The sequence below is a fragment of the Pteropus alecto genome, unplaced genomic scaffold (assembly GCF_000325575.1).
Source record: "Pteropus alecto unplaced genomic scaffold, ASM32557v1 scaffold25, whole genome shotgun sequence".
NCBI lineage: Eukaryota > Metazoa > Chordata > Mammalia > Chiroptera > Pteropodidae > Pteropus > Pteropus alecto.
In genome coordinates, this window is record NW_006441955.1 from 7,703,462 (window position 1) to 7,711,332 (window position 7,871).

Genomic DNA, 7,871 nt, shown 5'->3' on the forward strand with positions numbered 1-7,871 from the left:
GGTTTTTTTTTGTTATTGCTATAGTTTTCCCTTTGTCACAAGAATTATTTGTCCCAAATAGAAGTAGTTGCTGCAGGCTGAGTCCTAGAATGAAGAAGATACGTGGAGTAGAGCCATGTTATACTTATAGCCAATGTTTAACAGGCATGAGAAATAAACTTTTGTTGTGAACCACTGAGAGTTTGGAGTTAATATTTATTACAGCAGCATGACGTAGGAAAAGGTGACTAACACAGAGAAGAACCAGAAATAATAAATAGCCCTAAAGACTAACAAGACCAGCCCTTCTAATGAAAATCTTTTCTTTACTCTCTTTTTTGCCCACATCATACACACACACACTCCTTTTGAAGGAGTCACCCTCAAACTCTGTCAAACCACAGCAGTGCTATATAGCTAGATGTGTAAGTTTGTTATAGTTATTATAACAAATATCAAGACTGATAGTTGTTGGTTTAAACAACAAAAATTTATTTTTGTACAGTCCTGGAGGCTAAAAGTCCAAGACCAAAGTGTCAGCAAGGTTGGCTTCTTCCAAGGCCTCTCTCTTCAGCTTGTAGATGGTTATCTTCTCTATTGTCTTCACATGGTCTTCTCTCTTTCTTGTCTGCATCCCAATCTCTTCTTATAAGTCATACTAGATTAGAGCCCACCTGTATGATCTCATTTTACCTTAATTATCTCTTTAAAGACCTTATCTCCAAATATAATCACATTCTAAGGTAGTGGGGGTTAGGATTTTAACATATATAAATTTTAAAGGGACACAATTAAGCCCATAACACTGGTTAATATGCAACAATCTCTTCACCAGAGCACTCTGTAAGATGGTCTCTTTATTAGGTCTAGATATGGCTTCTCTTGAACTGGAAACCTCTAAAAAGACAAATTAGCTCTCCTCCACATGCCCAATATACAATAGAATAAGGAAAACAACAACAACAACAACAACAAATAATCTCATTTGGAAAAGGAAACTATGACAGACAACAAAGCAGACACTGTTCTGTAGTAAATCTGAAATCCTACTGGGCAGAAATCTTGAAGGTTCCTACTTAAGAGTGGGAATGTGCCTAATTTATGCCCTGATTCCACATTTGATTAGTTCCCTTGTGTTTTATTCTCTAGTGTTCTTGGCTCTGACCTCTGGAGATTACTACTTTCTATTATTCTTTTTGGTCAAACTAGAAGTGGATATGGAGCAATATGTTCTGAGGTTTAGAGGAGTAAGCTATTTTATCAGTCTACTGTCTCCCCATAGAATTTAGTCATCTCAGGGTTTATTTTAAAGCTCAAATAATCAATCTCTTCTATTAAGACAAATTTTACACTGGTCATCGAGGTTCTTTTTCAGATTAAATAATTTCTAGTCATCTATCTTCAACTCACTGTTAACTTCCTATATAGTCTCTAATCTGCCAGTAAGTTCATACAGTAAATTTTTAATTTCAGATACTATATTTTTTTACTTTAAAAATTTCCACTTGCTTATTTTTTTTACATTTTATATTTCTCTGCTAAGAGTTCCTATTTTTATTTTCATTAAAGCATATTAACTTTATCTTACTCAGCTATTACACCTTTAAAGTCCTTATCTCATAATTCAAATATCTTGGTTATCTCAGGATTTGGCATCTGTTGATCATCTTTTCCCTTCAAGATAGGTTCAAATTTGTCTAACTCTTAATATGTTGGATAATGTCGGATTATATTCTGAGCATCTTAAATGTTCTGTTTTAGAGATTCTGAATTCTGAATTTTGTTATATTGCTCCAAAGAATGGGCTTGTTTTTTGTTTTGTTTTGTTTTAGCAAGCATTTAACTTGGCTATACTGAAATTATACACTGTCATACCTTTGATAGGTGAAGGCTTGTATTTCAGGCCAGGTAGTTTAAGCCTTTGTTATGAGCTGCTTTCAACTCCCTCATACATTCTTAGGGTCATTTAGAAACTTGGGCTAAATTAGGAGTTCCTTATTCTTTGACTCTTTTTTTTTTTTTCCAGGGTTTTACCCTAACTCTCTGGTGGCTCTAGTTGCCACAGTACTCCTTCACCTAGTTCATTTGGCCAAAACGGTGACAGGAATTTCTATTAGAATTTTTGTCACTTGGCCCCACCTATCCCATGGTCGTAGGTGCCTTCAAAGCAAAGCCACTAAAAACAAGGAACTCACTTCATTTTATTCCATCTCAAGTTTTAATTCCCCTCTAAAATCAACTGCTTTTGCTCAGTCTCCAAAGTGTTTACTTCATTACACACACACACACACACACATACACACACATTTAGAGTTCTTCTATGTGCAGCAGTTCACTACTCCATATTGGAAGTAAATTTTTAAATTATTTTTTAAGTTTAACAATTTCATATATTTTGTGTTTGAGTTTATAACTTTAAACTTTATAAAATCATTAACTAAGAAGAATAAGGATATTTTGTTAAACTCAAAGTCTGAAATTACATTTTATAATTCCTAAGTTTCTATCTTATTTCATCTTCACCATCTAATTTAATTTCCTATTTTATTTTAGTTGCACGGAATTAGGAAATCCTGATTTATATGAGTATATATTTCCAAAAAAAAAGAAAAGTTAAAAAAAAAAACCAACAATTTATCTTAGGATATCAATCAATAAAATGGAAGCTTTATTTTGAGGTCTGCATAAAGAGGAGTTAAATTGTCAACATGATCCTCTAATCTAAGATTTTATAAACATTCCATGAAAAGCAGACATCTGCTATCAAATGTATTTGGGAAAATTTGACTGGTATATTCTACTAGAAAAGTATAACATATTCAAAGTTCTGAGGAAAAATCTTTTAAATTTAACTTAACCCCAATGTTTTCCAAAGTTATTTACCACAGAATTCTTATTTTAAACATACTCATTAATAAATTATAGAAACAGTGTTTCAAATTTTGGAAAAGAAAACTATATGCAATCCTAAAGGAAAGGAGAAAAGGAACTAGGATTTATAGGTACCTATTATATAGTAGGCATTGTACTAAATGCACATAATTTTATTTAATCCTTAAAACATTCAAATGTGGAAGATTCTATTTTCATATACGGATGAGGAAATTGAAGCACAAAAAGGGTTTTTCCCCTAGTTTTATTGAGATAGAATTGATATATAACATTGTATTCGTTTAAAGTTTACAACATAATTATTTGATATCTGTATATATTGTGAAATGATCACCACTGAAAGTTTGGTTAACACCTATCACCTCACATAGTTAACATTTTTTTTTCTTCTGATAAGAACTTTTAAGATCTACTCTCTTAGTAACTTTCAAATATACAATGCAGTATTATTAATACTGTTTTAAATATACAATACATTCACCATGCTCTCTGTTAATTCCCAGGACTTATTTACTTTATATCTAGAATTTGGCACCTTTTGACCACCTTTACTCATTTCTCAAACTCCCCGCCTCTGGCAACCACCAATCTGTTCTCTGTTTCTATGAATCAGTTTTTTTGTTTTTGTTTTTTTGTTTTTAGAGTATACATAAAAATGATATCATAAAGTATTTGTCTTTCTCCTCTGGCTTATTTCACTAAACAAAATGCCAAGCTCCATCATGCTGTCATAAATGGCAGGACTTCTTTCTTTTTATGGTTGAATAATAGTCCATTATATATGTGTACCACATTTTCTTTATCCTGTCATCCACTGATGGGCACTTAGGTTGTTTCCATGTCATGGCTATTGAAAATAATGCTGCAATAAACATGTGAGTGAAGATATCTTTTTGATAACCTTTGTGCGTTTTTTTTCAAAATACAAAACAGAGTCTCCTATCTCACAGGGCATGCAGTATCCCTGCTTAGCCAAGGCTTATTGCTTGTGTCCCACCCAAGTGTCAAAGTGGACTCAGTGGGAATGGAGCTAAACAGGGATCAGGAGTCTAAGCATTCTCAGATGAGTAGCCAGGGAAGTGGACCACTGCTATTATGGAGAATAGGCAAAGTAGTGGCCAGGAAAATTGTGCTGAACAACAGAAATAAAAGAGTGGATTCAAAACAGAGGGAAGTTCAGCAGCAATAGGAATACGGGGGGAGGTCAGGAATAAGATAGACTTCAAAAGGATAAAAGCGAGAGGGAAAGCAATCCAAAATTAAGGTCATTATGCAGAAGGATTAGAATCTTGTGTAGCAATGAGCATAAAAATTTTTTTAAATTGCTTAAGAAAGTATACAGCTTAATAAAAGAGAAATTTTCAAATGAGTGCTAGGAAAAAAATGCTAAAAGATGTTACAGGAAGGAGTGAAGGTTATAAGCTAGAGAGCAGTCCTGGAGGGTTTCTTAAAGAGGCAAAATATGAATCAAGTCTTGAAATCAAGATGGACAAAAAAAGGAGGACAACTACTTACATGATAATAGTCATATAACTGTCAATTTTACCCTTATCTGTCAGTTGGCACGTTTGTATTTTTCCCAGTATAAACTTTCCAATAATTTGTGAATTTCAAATTTTGTTGAAGATCTATTATGTGAAAATTCTCAAAAAAACATAATTGATAGTTCTTTATTTTAAAGCATAACAATTAATTTACTTTCATAACTCAAGTGATTTTAGCAAATTTTTTTTTATTGTTCGGTTTCCTTAAGGTCTGTATATATCAAGTAGACTTTAAAGGGCGGAGAAAAAATTAGACACTTGCTGTAACTCAGTGTACAAGTTCCTGGTTTTAGAATCACTTTCCACTCTAAAATTGTCTTTGCAAGACAAGTGATAATTTATCCCACTATAATTTTTTAAAGTGGAAATGATTTTTCCAAAGTATTTTGACTTCTAGTGAAATATTTTTCCAGCCTGGATTTCTGTATGACCACAATCTACTTTCAACCATCAATGTTGTGCTAGGAATATTTGCAAGCTTCACAAGGGCAAGGACAATGTTCCACGTATATTTATTTCCCTTTAAAGTAAAGATAATTTCCTTTATGAAAGTGATTAAATTCAGAAAAATAGAGAAAATGCCATGTAGTCTTAACATCCAGGGATAACCTCTGCTAAAAGTTTACTGGATTTCTTTCCAGTCTGTTTCTGTAGCATATATATTTTTTACATAACTGTGATCAAATATTACATACAAAATATAATATGTAGACTTTAAATATCATGTCTACATTTTCTGATTATAATACTATTATAGACTAGGGAATTTAGAATTTTTAGAGATTATAAAAATAGAACATAGATGATATGAAATTCACTTACCCAGAGACTAGATATGCATGCATATTTTGAAACCCTCCTTCTCCCAATGGTTTTAGCATGGTGCTGGAATTGTGAATTTTGAATTAGTGCTACTTAATCAATTACTTAATTAAGGGACAGAGTTTTCTGAAAGGGAAAGCTTTCATTTGTCCCAATCCCTGTTTGCAATCTTCTTTAGCCTCCACGTTCATGAATTCTAAGTAAAAGTAAAACAGGATAACAAACAAAACAAACAACAAACCAGAAAGTTTATCTAGAGAGCTTTCATCAGTGAAACAGAGTATCCACTTTATGGCTTCAGTATGGAGTAATGTGGGAAGCACAGTGTGTGTTGACAGATGTAAATTGAGATGAGAGAGCTAAGGCAGAGTGGTTGAGAGTGTTGACCACAGAGCCCAGTCCAATAGTTCAGTCCTATCCAGTTACTAGCCCTGTGACCTTGGCCAGGTCATTTGAACTCTGTATCTTGGCTTTCTTATCAATAATATGGGAGTAATAATAATATCACCTACTTTGATGGGTTTAGGATTAAATTGAGCTAATATACATAAAGAAGTTGGCTCCTAACACACCCAAATTTAGCTACACATGTTAGTTTCAAGTGTAATTTCTAATGGTATCATTCAGCCTCACCTACAGTGACATTCATGTCTCTAACCCTTGAATGTAAGCTCTAGGTTAAAAATAAATAATAATAGCACGGTCATTGTAAAAACAAAAATACAAAATTGGCATTAATCCAGTTCTACCACCCTTTGTGACTACTTGGAGTTTTTATTTGCATTTAAAATTTAAAACTGAAAAGGTTGTAGACTGAAAGGTGTAATATTTTTGTTTTACAGTAGGATATCCATTATCAGTTTTTACTAGCAAGATAATATATATCAAATTTTTTTCAAGTTTTCATTGTCTATATTAATTTTTCCATCCTTTTTATGTTTTTTTTTGCTCCATATCTATAACTAAAAAGAATTTTGACATTTTGGGGTGAGGGGGGTATTAAATGATCTGCTTTAGGTGTCAAATATGTGAGGTTCTCCATTCTTAGTAATTTCTAAAATGCTTTTATTATGATGTTATCATTCACCAACCCCATAGCCCTTTATGGTTCCCTTTGAATCGTGACTTTCTACAAAGTCAGAAGTGTGGCCAAGAGCAAGAAACCCTCTCCTTCCTGTCACAGTTTCTCACCTGGAAAGTAGAGGCAACAACAGCTATCTCACAGAACTGTATCCAGGATTAAATGAAATAACAGCACAGTGGCTGCTCATGGTAGGTGCTCCTTACAAGCGTTTCTCTTGCCCTCTCCCACCTTTATAAGAATGGACCTGCTAATCTCTAAAGCTCCTCCCAGCTGGGACTCTCTACAATCCTAAGATTATAATATGCAGACATTCAAGGCTGGGTCTCATATCCTACATAACCACTTCCTCCACTTTGGAAAACCCTCAGTCCTGAAGGTTCAAGTGTGTTCAGCTGGTTCTTCACTCTTGTTCTTGGGTCCACAGTGATAAATATCTTTTGTGTATTCAAGGTTAAATACCATATCCACTCAACTAAATATACTGCTGTGACATATTAATTATGTGACTCATGTAAAAGAGGTTAGAGTCGCATGGCAATTAAAAATATGGCAGTTGCAAAGTATGATTTAAAGAAATGGGGAGTGGGGTGGGCGCAGCTCTGCATGAAATGAGATGTCTGTTATATTGCCAAGTCGATAATTCTATATTCCCTACTTCTCACATTAAGTTCCGTTTTCGAAGACCACACCCTAGCTGCCCGCCCGCCCGCTCCTCCGCCTCCCTCCTGCCACACACACAACTCCAGATCTCTCTTTCCAGTCCTTAAATTTAGGAAACTTTGTCTTTCAAAATTAGAGCAAAAAATTTTCTTTTTCTATATATTTGTCTTATGAAAGCTGAGTAAAATTCCCTTTATTTTCTTTGAGTTTTAATTAAAAACCATTGCTTCCTTTTCTCCAACTCTAAGATGACAGTGGTTCCATGAAAGGAAGAGTAAATCTATTTACTGTCTCTAGTATTGTGATTACAGCTTCTGCATGATTCCCTCCTTATTGGTGACAAAATGTTTTTACTTATATTTCATCTTCATCCACACTGGCACGTACAGAGCACACCGTTATTAAGATGCTTCTATTATTTCCATTACATATGAGACCACAGAGCCTCCGAGAGCAGAAGCTACAGGACCAGGTAACACAGGCTTTCATATCTGTACACAATATCCCACAATCTCCTGTGTTTCTCTCGTCAGATTGTGGGTCAGAGCTAGGATGTAGTCAGTATCCTCTTCTCCTTTATCCCCAGAGTTAGTAACCGCAATAACCTCTAAAAAGATATCTGCCAAAGAATGGAGAAAAGGTCTGCTTTTCTAATAATTTTTATAAATAATATTTCTTTTGGTCAACACATCAGTTATTTTTTCAATACCAGTATATAATCTTCTTGGTAGAGATGAAGAAATGGAAGTGCAGGCAGCTAAGCAATTACTTCAAAGTCCCACAGGTAGTAGGAGGTAATAAAAGAACTTGAACACAGGTCTTCTAGAACTTACTTCTGATTTCTTTCCAATAAGCCATACTGAATTTTTGAGCATAACCATACCTTAGTG